The sequence below is a fragment of the Martes martes genome, assembly GCF_963455335.1.
Source record: "Martes martes genome assembly, chromosome: 15".
In the NCBI taxonomy this organism is placed as follows: Eukaryota; Metazoa; Chordata; class Mammalia; order Carnivora; family Mustelidae; genus Martes; species Martes martes.
The window spans coordinates 62,058,099-62,073,133 of record NC_137903.1 but is presented as its reverse complement, the minus strand read 5'-3'; the positions used below and the strand labels follow the sequence as shown (position 1 = coordinate 62,073,133).

Below are 15,035 nucleotides of genomic sequence, written 5' to 3'. Positions count from 1 at the left end.
TGCTAGGAAATGGGCAAATATAAACTATAAAAGAAAGAAACAATAAGAGGGCGATAAATTCTATAACAGAGGAGTGTCTATGAGGCCAGTCTTGGATTCAACTTCAGTTTCTGTACATAAACACAGATCACTCTGGGAGAATTAATATCTATGAACCTCAATTTGCTCACAGTAAAATAGAAAGAAAAGTACCAAAATGCTGTCTCATCGTGAGGGTGTGTATATGTGTTACATAACCAAAATGCTGTCTCATCGTGAGGGTATGTATATGTGTTACATAAGAATATGAATGTACTCAGTTAGTTAATATATAGTTAATATATAGTTAATATATATATATTATATATATATAATATATAAGGTATCATCATCATCATTATTGTTATTGTTGTTGAATAGTTCAGTATCTAGGGGTAAAACTGCTTTAAGTGGTAGAAATCTGGCAGAAGGCACCGCACCAGGCAGAGGAGCTCTGGGGCTTAAATTGTTAATAATTTATACAGTAAGGATTTACTTTCCTTACTTGTTGCGTAATTATACAGTAAGTATTATTAATATAATTACTTAAGAACAGTCATTTCCCCCCTTGGCCACTAGATGTCCACAGTGACTAACTTATTTATAGCTCAGTGGTCAAGACTCTGGGTAAGCACGTTGACACTAGAACAAATGCTTAGAAGAGCGATCGCCTGGACCAGGCTCTGGACCTGTGATGACTCCTCTGTTAGATTAAAAAATTAATATGGCGTGGTTCACGTCTTCAAGGAGCTCACACTCCAGAGTATGAGGCGAAACTCCGAGTCTGATAATAGGAGGAAACGATCTAGTTTTTCTCTGGGAAGCAGGCCCTGTCTGAGTGAGTCTCGTAGATTAAATACGTTTTAACTGAGCAAATAGGAGGGGTGAGAGGGGAAAGCACTGTCAATCCCATTTCAGCTCATGTAAACACATGCAGACCTCACAGAGCTTATAGCATTTGGGTTCCTGCAAATAGTTCAATATGGTAGAAGCGAGAGTTCTAGAAGGAGAGAAGTTTTAATTACTTTCATCTACATATAGTTTTGGAAACCAGACTATTTGAAGTTGCTTCATAAAGATGTTTCTTTATTAATTAGTGACCTCTATTTGTATTTGAACATTACATAAGGAAAACAACATGCTTAATATGCCTGAAAAAGCTTATTCTCCTAGGAAGCAACCACTTCTTCTTTGGAATCTTGTTTCCATTGCTTATTAGTAATCTTTCCTGCTCCCTTTTACTTGAGTAACAAGGGCGATTTCCGCCGCGTACCACGTGGAGAGCACCTCCTGCGTGCCAGGCTCTGCTCTGAGCAGTTTGCCTGTGTTCTCTTATTTAATCCTCACAACTCTGTAAGACACGTAGAAGTTACTACCATCCCCATTTTGTAGGGGGAACTGAGATAAACGTGGTTTACTACCTTGCTCAGGTCTCCAACTCATAAAAAACAAGAGCCAACATTCAAATTGAACAGTCTGCTTCCAAAGTCGACACGATGCTAGACTCATTGTCTAAATCTTCTTGGGAAATTAACAAAAAGTTTCTACTAGTGAAGTAGACACTAGAGAAAACATGTGTTGCCTACTACTATTTTTTAAGATTTTCTTCATTTGAGACAGATACAGAGAGCGTGAGCATGAGCAGGGTGAGAGGCAGAGGGAGAAGCAGACTCCCTGTTGTGATGGGAGCCTAACGTGGGGCTCGATCCCAGGACCCAGAGATCATGACCTGAGCCAAAGGCAGACGCTTAACCATCTGAGCCACCCAGACGCCCCAGGTCTTGTTTTAAAATTTTTTCTTAAGTAGGCTCCCTGCCCGGTGTGGAGCCCAAAGCAGGGCTTGAACTCGAGACCCTGAGATCAAGACCTGAGCTGAGATCAAGAGTCCGGCGATGAACCGACAGTGCCACCACCCAGGTGCCCCTTGAAAAGGTGATTTTTTAAACTCAATTTCTTTGAAGCTGAAGAATTTTAAAGGAAATTAGAGATGACCATGCTCATTTGAATAGTTTCTCCAGCACTGGAAAGCCCAGCGTCCATTTGATCAATAAGAGCAGTGCTCGGAAAGGCCCACTGGCGCCCGGTCTTTCCATGCACGTATTTTAGGCATTCGCCCGCCGTCTGTTACGGCAGAAACTCAGTCCCAGTTAATAATTCCTTCTTCCATATCTGTTTCCCTCCCTCTTTTCAAATTCCATTTTTCCACTGTTTGTTCCCCAAAGTTGCTACTCCTCAAGATTAGTGCACAGACTCGGTTCCACAGAAATCCAGCACAGCGTGAAATCTACAGCTCTGTGGGTCAAAAATTTATGATTTCAGGTAAGAAACTTACACAGAGACTTGGTTTTGACCACCACTTGGACACCTCGCCACCAAATGCTTGCTGTGTGTTACGGACTGGGAATGCCCTGAACGAAAGGGCCAGTGAGCCCTCAGAGGACGGGGTGTGCACAGGGCTGCCTTTAGCCCGTGGGCTGTGGGCTGGCTCCTCGCCGTACACCGCGTCCTCTCTCTCATCGCAGTTCTGGCTTCTGCCGCCCTTCACTGGTGTTTCAAGGAGTTCATCCCCCTGCCCCCAAAATACTAGTGATTTTTCACAGGGGAGGTGGGAGTGAAGTGTTGTTGATTCCGTTGGTAAAATACAGGGGAGTTTTTCTACTGTCGTGTGTCCCCTCCTCCTAGGCTCCCTTGAGCGTCTGCGTCGTCACTTGGAAATCATCCCGGACTCATTTCCCCAATGTTATCTTTGATTCTTCCAATGTCAGCACCTCTGTCCTGCCTTCTCGGGCTTCAAACGTGGCTCTTCGTCTTCCTACAGCTCCGTTCGCACAGACAGCCCAGTTTCAGACTGTTCGCCTCGCCTCTGATTTGACACTGTTTTAGGGTTTGTTTGCTTTTGGGGAAAGGAGAGCCCCATCTTGGGATAAGGTCTTATTAGAACTTACTTTACACTTAGGTCTGCTTGTCAGGGGAGGATATTGGACAAGATAGATCACGAGGGGGTTAAATGGATAATCATTATGCCAGGAGTCCCAAGACACACCCGTTGTGACTGGGGTCCGCAGGCCCGGGGCAGAAGGACAGTGTCGATATAAAATGACCGCCCCGTGCCGTTACTTAAGGTGCATAAGTGACAACCTAAACACAGCAGGACAACAGTCCAGAAAACAGTCGGGGGGGGGGGGTGTTTATCAGGATCTGAGATATTCTAATTCTAATCCTAATTTAACTGCACTCAAAAACGGGTTTGGGGCCACGCGTAAAATGGGAGGCACAGGCTGCCTTTGTTTTTATCACTTAATCAAAATGACGTCTTGCCAACAGCAACCTCGATCTTACGATAAGGCGCACAGTGTGCGCAGAAGAGCTGCATCCGAGACCTCCTCCAGCGGGACCCTGCCTCGGGCCACTTGAGGGACGCGTATCCTTGCTCCTCTCCCCTCTCTTCTGTCTGCATGTTCGCTCCACCAGAAGCTCTCCCTTGGAAATGTTTCTAAATTCCTCTCTGGGCCTCCCACGTCTCCTCATTCGCGTTCAGGCTCACAGCGCACGAGTGGCCGCTCTGACCTGCTCCTGATTCTTTTCTCCTTTGTCCGTCCGGCCTCTATCCTCTCTCGCGCCCAACGCCAGCGGGAGGCTGGACTCAGTTTACCCGCCGACCCGGATCTCCCGGGGCCAGCTCACGAGCCCCTGTTCCCCGACGGGGGCCGCGACCACCGCCTTGTTCCCCGGCGGGTGGTCCTGATGCGGTCACAAGGCTCAGCGGCGGCGGCGCCACCGCCGACCCGCGCCGTCGCCCTCGCTGGGCTGAGCACCCGTCGGCTGCGGCTCCCCCGGCTGTGCCGCGACTCCGCTGACCCAAGCCAGAGGCAAGGGCATGGGGACGCCTCACGGAGCAGACGGGACCGAAGGAGCCGAGAGCCAGGAAGGGGCCAGTGATTAAATCGTCTGCGCCCCCCCCTTCCATGGGTTATTTCCAGATGTGCCGGGGTCACACAGCCTCTCGGAGGATGTCCCGAAGGACAGAGCGACCGGCTGCTTCGGGGTGGGGGGTGGCGGGGGGAGCTACGGCGGCTCCGGGCGCGGCCTCGGATGCTTGGCCTCCCTGGACTCTCTCACTCTCCATCCCGGGAAATACGCTCCCGGTGAAGCACTGACCCGTACGCCTGCCTGACGCATTATGCGGGGGGAACTTGTGCTAATAACCTCGTGACCGTTTCGGTCTCCTCTCCGGCACAACGACCTGCAAAGCCGCCTCGGCTTCGCGCGCCGTCGCTCAAGGAGCCCCGCGCTCCACCCCCGGCCCGGCCTGGCTTCTCCGCCGCCGCTTCCGAGCCCCGAGCGCGCGCCGCACGGGCCGGACCTTCGCGGCGGCGGCTCGCGGCGTCCTGCGTTTTGGTCCCCGCCCTACGCACGCAGGTCTTACCTTCCCAGGCACACCGCGAATGCCTGAGAGCTAGGGAGCGCGTCTTGGGTATCTTGACGCCCTCCCTGGCTTCTGCAATACTCAACAAGAGACTGTAGGTGAGCGGGTGATGAGAGGTGTGCGTAGAGGACCGGATGTCTCCTCAAGTCAAGGATAAAAACCCTGAAGTAAACAGTCACACCCATAATGAAGCAAACACTAATGTGAAATGACGCTCGGAAACAGTCACGGTCAGACTTCAAAGAAAAGGAAAATGTTTTTAAAGGAAAATACAACCCATAGATCAGAAGAACATGAAAGAAGAGCCACTTCCTACTATTTTTCCTAAGGGGTCCCTAGCTCAAATCAAAATACTCGTTAACAGTCATTGCGTGATAGTTTTTGATTATTAAAAAGTCCCTATAAAATCCTCATTTTTATGGATGACATAAAGTCAAATGATAGTCCCGTTCGATTTGTCATCTCCTGTTCTCCAATGACAATACCAAATCACAACACCTATTTTGTATGGTGTTTTATAATGTTCAAAGCACTGCCCCACGTGTGTTTACCCTCAGTTCTTCACAGACCTGTCAGGCAGGGAAGGCTCATGTCCTCATTGGATTAGGGTGTGAGAAAGGAGGTTGGGATTTGGGATGAGCCTCATGTCACAGATGAGTAATGTCTCGCTTGGAGGAGAACCCGCATCTTCTGATACCGAGTCCAGAGCTCTGCTCAGATTTTCCTCAGAAAGAGTTGACTAAGTGAGTTGGTTGTGATCAAAATAGAGAAGCATGCAGTCTTGTGAATTCTGTGGGAAAACTCTACACATGAGTGAGTTGGGGATAGCCACGTGACCCCTTGCCTGCAACCAAAATTCTAGCTTCTAAGTACTCTCTGGGTTGCTACCTGGCACTAAGAGCTGAAAATCTGAGATAGCCCAGAAGAGCAAATTAAAAATACAAGGAAATCAGAGAGGTACAGACTTGAATCTTAATTTAGTCATTTGTAATTTATAAACCCTCAAAGGAGCTCAGAATTTAGGTTTTAAAGCAGGTGGTAACACTGTGGTTCCATTTTAAGGTCATTTTCTATCACCAGGTGGCCGACACAAGTGGAGAATGCTGAGATATAGCCAAGGACCAGCGTCACTTTCCTCTAAAAATGAATATAAGACAGTCAGCTTTACGTGTGTGTGTGTGTGTGTGTGTGTGTGTGTGTGTGTCCAAGTAACTTATCAGCTAAAAACTGTGGTGTGAGATTCCTCAGGACCTAGACACAGGCGATGGGAAAAAAGAACAAACTTGCCAGAATGTGTTAGGGACCACCCTTGCTGCTCTGCCCGGGGCCGTGCATTGACGGTTGGAAACACTGGAGGTTTAACAGGCACATCTGGGAGGTGGGCGTGTAACGTAAAACCCATCTCGGCGACTACTGTGCAGCAGTTTGGGTGGGCAAGAAAAGATCGTTTTCTTGAAAGTCTTAGTCATCCTGAGCCGAGAATGTCAAGTGGAAAAAGGCTAAGGAAAGACTGGAGGTCGGGAGGGAAGCTTTACAAACAGGAAGCATTCCGCCCAAGGACATGGCACAAAGCTAGCAGGTGCTCCCGCTGAGTTCCAGACCCATTCATATGCTACGGTTTCCAGCTCCCATCCCATGCTGCCAGCTTGGGCTTCATATGGGTTCTCCCTTGATGTTTAATTTAAAACCTTCTATATCTGAGCAGTGAGTCTTTCTCCCATGTAGGAACAGTGACTCCAACTGCCAGGTCCTGAAATAGCTGCAGATGAATCTCCTGGGGAAATTGTTGAAATGTGAATTCCAAGGCCCTGGCCAGAAGCTTGGGCTCGCCCGGGAGGGAGCCCAAGAATGGCTGCTTCTGACTGGTTTCGGAACGGTCGGTCTAGATTAAAATCCCATGGCCTTAACATTATCTCTCTGTGGCTTTCTGCTCATTTCCCAGGCTTTCCTCCACAGTCAACACGAGTGGAGGAACACAGGAAACCACTACTTCATTTCACAGAACAGTGTCCCATAGGGGCACTGGCTTCTGGTCATGCACAAAGCGCCAGCTCTGAGGGAGGGGTCTTGTCTATGTTGTGGCGGTGGCTCGAAGTTTCATCGTCGCCTACTCACCTCTAGGATCATTCCTGCCTGCCCTTGTGAACAGTTTGTTGCTTCCTGCGCTCCCGGAAGCTGTCATGATGCCGTTTCATAGAACCAGATGCAGCCTGGCGGAGAGGGGCTGAACTTGGTGTCATTTGACGAGCAGCTTTTATAAACCTAACGGCCTTGTACGTGTGAGGCTGGCCCTGGCCTCGCCAGCTACCAAGACTCCAAAACCCATTAGAAGTGATAAATTTGTTAGAAAGACATTGGCAGGAGTTTCTTCATAGAAAGGGAAGCAGAGTGAGGACTAATGTTACTGCCTAGGCAACTTTGCCATATTAGGGAGAGCACAGAGAAGCCTGGATGCACAAGAAACACGAGGCATATTCTAGGTAAATAAGATAAAATTATTGTAGGACGAGTCAAAGCTTAAAAGCAGATAGGTAACATACCAGGAGCATCTAAACCTTCCTTAAATATTTAAGGAATCTTACTCCTGAACTCACTCCTGGGGAAGCACAGTCATCAGATATGGTCCCTGGTGTTAAAGGGGGGAAAGGCAGCATAAAAAGACAAACCAAAATACAGAACTGTGTGTTTGAATATCTGTGTGAGACATTCAGACCTAAGTGCCTTAGAAGCTCAGAGAGAGGAAAGACCACCAAGAAAATGGGGGGCTTGATATAAAGGGTTGGGACTGAAAGATAAGGGGAAAAATCTGTTTACCCAGCGTACACCATGTCCACCAACTCCAGATTTACTTATATCCCCTAGAGCGGTGCTGTCCAGTAGAAGCATGTGGCCCATATAGTACTTAACTTTTTTAGTGGCCGCACTTTAAAAAGAGAAACAGATAAAATTAATTTCAATAACATTTTATTTAATCCAATGTATCTAAATATTTAGATTTGTAATCAACATAAACGTACTCATGAAACTTTTTTTTTTCATACTAAATCTCCAAAATCCAGTGCTTTTTTTACACTTATACACCTCAGTGTAGACCAGCTCCATTTGCCGTGCTCAGGACGCACAAGAGTAGCGGTTACCAGGTTGGACAGCACAGACCTAGAGAAACTCTTGCACATTGAGTAGGAAGAGATGTATACTGGGATAAACTTTGAGGCACTGTTTGTTATAATACAGAGAAAAACAGGCAATAACCCAATGTCCATCAAAAGAGGGAAATGGGTAAATAAATCACGAGCAAAACAACGGAAACATGGCTTGGTTTCATGTTATATTCATGTCTGCAGTGACCTCGAGGAGGGAGGAGGTGGAATGGGCTGGAGAGAAATAGATGAAAATTGGATCTGTAATTTTCCATTCTTTGAAGATACATTAAAATACATATAGGGAGGCTCATGTCTGTTCACTGAAGGTGGCAGATGTGTGCACTCACTGTGTCACCCTTTGCTGTTTTCTGTATGTATAAAAACTTGTAAGTTTTACAAAAGGAATAAAATTCATTGAGGATTTGGAGGTAGCAAGGAGTAGGCATTCAGAATACAGGCTCTTCCAACAAAGAGCAGGACGGGGTGGTCCCAAGTCAAGGACCGTTGGGAGTGGCAGCTCGACCCTAAACCGATGATGCAGGAGGAGAGAGAGAAGACTGAATAAGAACCAGCGACCCGAGCCCTACATCCCCGCACACCTCCCTGACAGCCCAAGTTCAACCACACTGCGGGCAGGTGTTGACAGACCAAACATTTTCACAGGGGAAATGAAGGAGGGATGCTTTGGAAGCCGCAGTGATACTCAGTGGGTCACCCTCTCGACTACCTGGCCCTGGGGTCTATGGGGTACGTCGAGAATTCAGCCAAGCTGTTGTTTACTCATACTGTTGCTGTCTCAGCATCCCCTCGGCCAAATGGCCCGCAGGGCCTTTCACACCAGCCCCTCATGCAAGCACTTGTCTTACAGAATAGCATGCAGTCACAAGCAAACCTAAATTCCTCATAGGACTTTTCCCAGCTGCCCTTATGATTCAGTCTCCCCTGCGTCCCAGAACCTTCCCCTTGTACTCTCCTCAGAGGTCTCCATGTAGCATACCAAACTCACCCCTTCTGGTGGGATTGACCAAACGTGCCCTGGGAACCCTAAAGCACTCCATCCACAGACCCTCATAAAGGCATGTGTCCTGGGGTCCTGCCTCTCTCTGCCTGTACCTTGCTTTGACCTCCCCATGTGACCCCTTGAGGGGTGCGATGTACTCTTCTAGGACTCTGGGTAATGAACTATCTCAGCTTTTCCTGTGGTCTGTTGCTGAACCCAACTCACCATCCAACACCCTATAACAACGTCCAACATCCACTTAACAAATTACTCCACTTGTTAATTTAACAACATTATAATAAAGTGTTTTTTTAAGAAAAAGCCTCCGCTTGGTGGTGGGAAATCAGGGTCCACGGGGGCTGCCAGGGTTAAAGGAAAGTAAGAAAGTAGCAAAAGTGGTCAGAGAAGATGTTGAAGATACAAAGGAGTTTGCTGCTCATGACGGGAGGCTGAGCACACATGGCAGGAGCTCGGGATTGGATCAGATCAAGAAACACACTGAGCCATAAAGATGGGAGTCATCGCGGACTGAAGAGGTTTTCTCCTTCGGCACCAACTGACCTTCGCAGGGATGGGAGGTAGGACAGGATTTGTTCTGATCTTTTCTGGGGAAAGAGGAGTTAAAGAGTGTCTCCAGAGTCTGGGTCCTGAATAATTTGTTTGCTGGCATGTTGATTTCCTGTGGTCTGTTGCTGAACCGCGATTCGACACCCACCTATACTCCACTTAACAAATGTTAATTCAACAACACAGTAATCATCTGTAGATTACTTTTTGACGTTGGACTATTTTAACAATGCTGTGAGGAGAGATGATACAACATACCATCACAGGCACTGGATTCAGGCTCTGTATCCTCCACGTTTAATGAAACCTTGAACAAATTAATCTCCTGGTGCTTTCCTCTCTTGAGCTGAGTGATGGGGTTATAGTAGTATCGAACTGCCCCACAGAGTTGGGATAAAGAGTTAACATGCATGAAGCACATAAACAGTAACGAGCGTGTGGTGCACACGTACTAAGCCTTAGTCATGGACACTACAGTCCATTTGCTAGATATTTCCTTGCATCTATGATTACCTCCTTAGGATAAATTCTTGCAAATATAACTGTTGGGTAAGAAGCCGTACACAGTTTTAATGCTTTTCATACAACCTGCCAAAATGTGCACCGGAAGCTACTTTAAACCCTGCTACTGTGTCATCAAACACTTGTATCAGTCCCACACACCTACGTCACAGTGCCTGTCAACCCACCACCCACCCAGCAAACAATTCCGGGGGCCCCTATATACTCACCGACCCAGAATGCAGGTGTGGTACCTGGTAATCTGTATTTTAAAGACACTCCCATTTGAGTCATACTGTACAGTTTAAAACCATTGCTCTAGAATTTTATCAGTTGCGAAATCAATCAATTGCCATAACATTAGTTTTCGCAACCTCTTTGCAGTATCAACGCCTCAGACCAGGATCTTTCTGAAACTCCCCTTGGCTTCTAGAACCCTCCAGGAGAGGTTCTACCTCTTCTCCTATTCCTATGTCACCTTTTCTCCCCATTTAAGGAAAAAGAAACTGGATTATTTCATGTAACTGGGAAGTCTTTAAGCAGCACTGGCTGCAGACACATTGTCCAACAGAAATATAACATGAGCCATGTAAACTAGGGGCCGAAAGTAATTCATCTCCTCCCATCATTGACTTGGTTGCTCCCTATGTGGCCTGAGTCTCAGATGGACTCTCTGGGAATCAAGGTGCTGGAAGCCTCTGACTCACATCCTTGAGGCTTAACAAGCCGGGGGGTGGGTTGGGGGGATATAGCCAGGAATCCTAGAGAAGGAATCTTCCCAGTCTGGAAGTAATCCGGGGGCAGAGTTACTACATCAAACCCAGCGGAGTGCCATGTTTGCATTCCCAGCACATCCCTATCTACCAGCTCCTTCGAGCCATCTTCGATTTCTCTCGCTCCTGCAGCTCTCACATCTAATCAATCATGGAGTGAGGCCGATTTAATCTCCCCAGTGGTTCTCAGGTCTGTCCTCTGTCTTACCTGCTATGACCCCAGTTCAGACTCTCACCATCTCTTGCCCAAGTCTTTTAATAGCTGTCTGTTTAGTCTCCTTTCTACATTTTTTACCACCCTTGGATTCCTCCTCTCTACGTATCCAGATGCAGCCCATTTCCTTGGTTAATGATGTGACGTGCTATATCACTAGGACAGTCGAAACTCCCTGGCATACGAAATCCTCTAAGACCTTCCAGAACCACCTCCTGATCACCTTGCACGACCAACCCTGTTTCTATGTCCATGTTTTTCTCTGCCTGTTGCATTCTTACCACCCTGACCTGCCCAGACAATACCATATTTTTCCTCCTTCCCAGCCAACTGTAGGGTCTCTGCACCTTCCCAGCTCCCCTCCACATTGCCAGTGCGTACGCTTTTAATCACAAGCCCTAACTAGAAAAACTGCAACAGCTCATTATCCCCTTGTATTCACAAGTCCCCTGGGATTCAAGACTATGATAATTAGCATGGTTCAAGATAGCTGATACGCTGGGCTCTAACCCTCTGCCCATCTCTCCACACCAGGTCACTGCTCTAGCTGTGCAGACCATTTCAATGCCCCTGTGCTGTTTCTACATTCTCCCTATATGGAATGTTTCCAATATTGACTTTTAGAAACCCTTCTCAACCTTCAGAGCCCTGGACTTTTCTTTCATGAAGACTTCTTAGATTTCCCGACTCAGACAAAACACTCTGTGCCTCTGCTGAAGTCTGTCTTTACCTACATCACAGAAACGACCACGGCCTCATTAAAGGACTGGTTAACTGTGCGCCAACGTCAGCCCCAACGGAGTGGGAGTTCCACTGCTCACCAATTCTCTAACTTTGGGACAACTATGAGCCTAAGTTCTCATGTGCACATGGAAACATTAATACCTGCCTCCCACGGTTATCTTAAAAATGTGACAATATGTATAAAGAAATTAGAAGAGTTCCTGGCACATGAGGAGTTCGTTACTTGTTCCTGGACTTGCTCTGAGCCCTCTCGGAACACCTCACATCACATCTTAGTCGCAGCACGTGCATTTTGGAGTCCAAGTCCCTGGGACCAAGGCCCAGCTCTATCACTTACCAGCTGCGTGGTTTTGGTCAAGTTCTTTGCCTTCAGTGTCTGTTTCCCCATCTGCAAAACGAGGATGATAAGAGCGCCCATCCAACTGGGCTGTCAGGAGGAGGAAGTAAGATAAATATAGCAAACCCTTAGAACTGTGCATAGCATAAAGTGCTCAGTAAGTACCAGTTACAGTGACTAAGTCTTCATTCCCAGAGTCTAACACAGCAACTGGGGGACAATGTTCAGTAAATGTCACATTGTATTGAACCCTATGTTTCTCTTGCAGTGTAATTTAGATGAGGTTCTTTCCCGCATTAAGAATACTGACCTATTCCATTATAATTTAGGTATTGTCTGTAGATAATCCTTGTTTATAAATTGTCAAGCTGTTACCCTCTCTCATTGCTTGGCGAACCATCACTGAGTGAAAATGCAGGTACAATTCAATTATGAGTGGTTTATTTAGTCTCGGACTGGATTATCCGAAACTCACAGGATATTATTATATACATGTATTTTGATTCATCTGCGTATAGCCTGTCAAGCAAAAAGCACCCTTTCAAAAAAAAAAAAAAAGTATATTGAAATACGTTTACACTGATTTTGAGAGTTGTTTGCAATATATAGGAAGATATCATTGAGAAAGGTAACAAGGAAGTAGTATTACCAAAAAACACCAAAATAAGCAAGATATCATCCTCTCGTTTCTATAAATGTTTTGCAGAATTATTCTATTTCTGAATTCATGAATTTTTTTTAAACAAACAAAATCCCTAACCTATACTGACAATTGGTGCAGGATGAGATATATTCCCTAATTCTCTGAATTTTGTTCTGGAATTTGAGATATCTTAAAGCTTCAGAAGGAAGCAACTGCTGATTATCGAGGGAGGCACAGGGAGGAGCAGCCAAGACAGCTGTTCCTACCAGCAACAGCCATGTTGAAGAAGCATTTACATTAAAAAGATGCCAAGGCAAAAAGTTAAAAGAAGGGAAAACAAATACATTATAAATACTCAAAATTTTAATGAAAAGTTTCTCAACATTGGCACCATTGACGTTTGGGGCTGGGTAATTCTTTCTTGGGGAAGGGGACGGTCTTGTACATTGTAGGATGTTGAACAGTTTCCCTGTCCTCTACCCACTGGATACCAGTAACACCCCCTCGCGAGTTTTATAGTTTTGACAACCAAAAATGTCTCCAGACATTGCCAAATGGGCAAAATCACCCTGGCTTGAGAATAACTGCTTTGATGGGAGAAAATTAGCAAAAGTATTAGGTGGGACATCTTACGGGTTTTTAAAAATATTCCCTCTTTTTCAGTATTTTTGTTGATTTACATAGACTTATCAAAAAACTAATTATCTATACTACTAACAAAAAGACCCGGGACCATGGTTCTGATATATTTTCCCAGAGCTTGGCCCCAGGGGTCCTCCGTCTGGAACGGGGTGATGAAGGTAAAGGGGTAACGAGGAAAGAAGGGTCACCAAGCCTGGTTTGGGCGGCCTATGAAATGCAAGCCACTACAGAGGGCGTAGCGCTCCAGCACACTCAGACTCTGTTTTAAAGGAAACTATAGTCTCACGACAAGTGACTTCTAGTGCGGTTCTCATCTGTTGCTTTTTCCTTTTAATAAACACCTGGTTGGTGTTTGTCTCAGTAACAGAGGTCATGATAAATCATGGTATGCCATCCTAATGTGGGACTGTTAAAGGAAGGGACGGGCATACAGCTCATTCCTCCGTAATACTTCACTGAAATTGTTTTAGGAAATTAACAGTTATATTAATTGCCTAAAGACAAGATTCCCTGGTCTTCCTCAGGACATTCCCCTAAATTTCTTCTTTACAATGGGCAGTAGAAATGTTGAAATTGGGATAAAAACTTTAAACTTCCACATAATGATGAAATTAACTTAAAATGATGTAAAAAAATACTTCCGCATACTGCATTAGTAGTAGTTCTGCTATTTTGAAGTATAAGGGAAGAATCAAAAAAGGAACAAATAAAAGTCTCAAACAGGGGCTTAGTGTTAGACACTGTTGGCTAAGTGTCTACCTTTGGCTCAGGTCATGATCCCAGGGTCCTGGGATGGAGTCCCCCACTGGGCTACCCACTCAGCGGGGAGTCTGCTTCTCCCTCTCCCTCTGCTCCTCCCCCTGCTCATGCTCTCTCTTCCTCTGTCAAATAAATAAAATCTTTAAAAAATAAAAATAATTTTAAAAAATCTCAAATAGACACAGGTGCTCCAAAGGCTTTCATCAAGTGGTAAGTAATAAAAGGGACTGGCACAAACCCCATGGCACGAATGTCCCCAAGGATTCCTATTTCTTTAAAACTAGAATACGTCTAAAGATGTCTCTCCTGCCTGAACTACAAACAGGTGTTTATCTGCCTGTTACAGTTCATCAGCCCTGCACTTCTGAAGCCGCTGTTTCCTCTGATGACAGATATGCTTGTAGACGTCATTCAGAGGGTGTTACGGTTAAATACGTATTTAACACAGGAAAATGTCAAAATCCTAGGACAACAGCAGGAACCAATAGACATGGCTTATCAAGAAATGAAGCTCCTGTTTGATTTCAGGTATGACCTGAAGTCAACTCCCATCGCCTTCTCCCAACCCACTGTCTCACTGTAGTTACACAGATCTTAATTCATAGGAAGATTTTTTGCTACTTGTTGAAAAACAAATGCACTCTAGGGACACCTGGGTGGCCTCAGCCAGTTAAGCTGCTGCCTTCAGCTCAGGTCGTGATTCCAGGGTCCTGGGATCGAGCTCTTGCTCAGCAGAGTCTGCTTCTCCCCCTCCCACTGCTGCTCCCCCTGCTCGTACTCTGTCAAATTAATACAATCTTCAAAAAAAAAAAAAAAAAAAAAAGAAAGAAAGAAAACCATACACAAATGGCCTCTTAAATTCTAGGAGCCCCTCTTCCAGCAGCGGTTTCTGTTACACACGCGTACGTGTCACTCAGCTGTGCCAACACGGAGGTGGCCTGGCGGTCCCACTGCAATTCTCACACTGGTCTCGGCACCCACTATGGGCACATACACGTCAGACCCTTAGTTCCTCCAGGTCGTATCAAGGAAACGTGGGTAGATACCTGCCCTTTCTTACCTGGCACAGCGGTCCTGAGGTTCATGAAACAAAATGTGGTTGTCAACAGAAAAGGCAGTGTTCCTACCAGTGCTGCGTGCGGCAGGCCTGCTCTCCTAACACGTGCGTTAGAGGCCGAGTCTTCCAGCTCAGGCAGCTTCTCGGTTCATGCCTTACAGAGAGCTGGCCGTACTGCGTCCCCTGCTGTTGACAGGTGAATACATTAGGT

The 15,035-nt window shown here is 46.2% G+C and overlaps 1 protein-coding gene across 1 annotated transcript in view; it reads right to left on the bottom strand.

The window, feature by feature from the left end:
* The window catches only part of OPN3 (opsin 3), a gene marked incomplete at its 5' end in the record, with an annotated part of 44,854 nt that overhangs the window by 18,835 nt on the left and 10,984 nt on the right, over window positions 1–15,035 (bottom strand). The window lies entirely within an intron of this gene.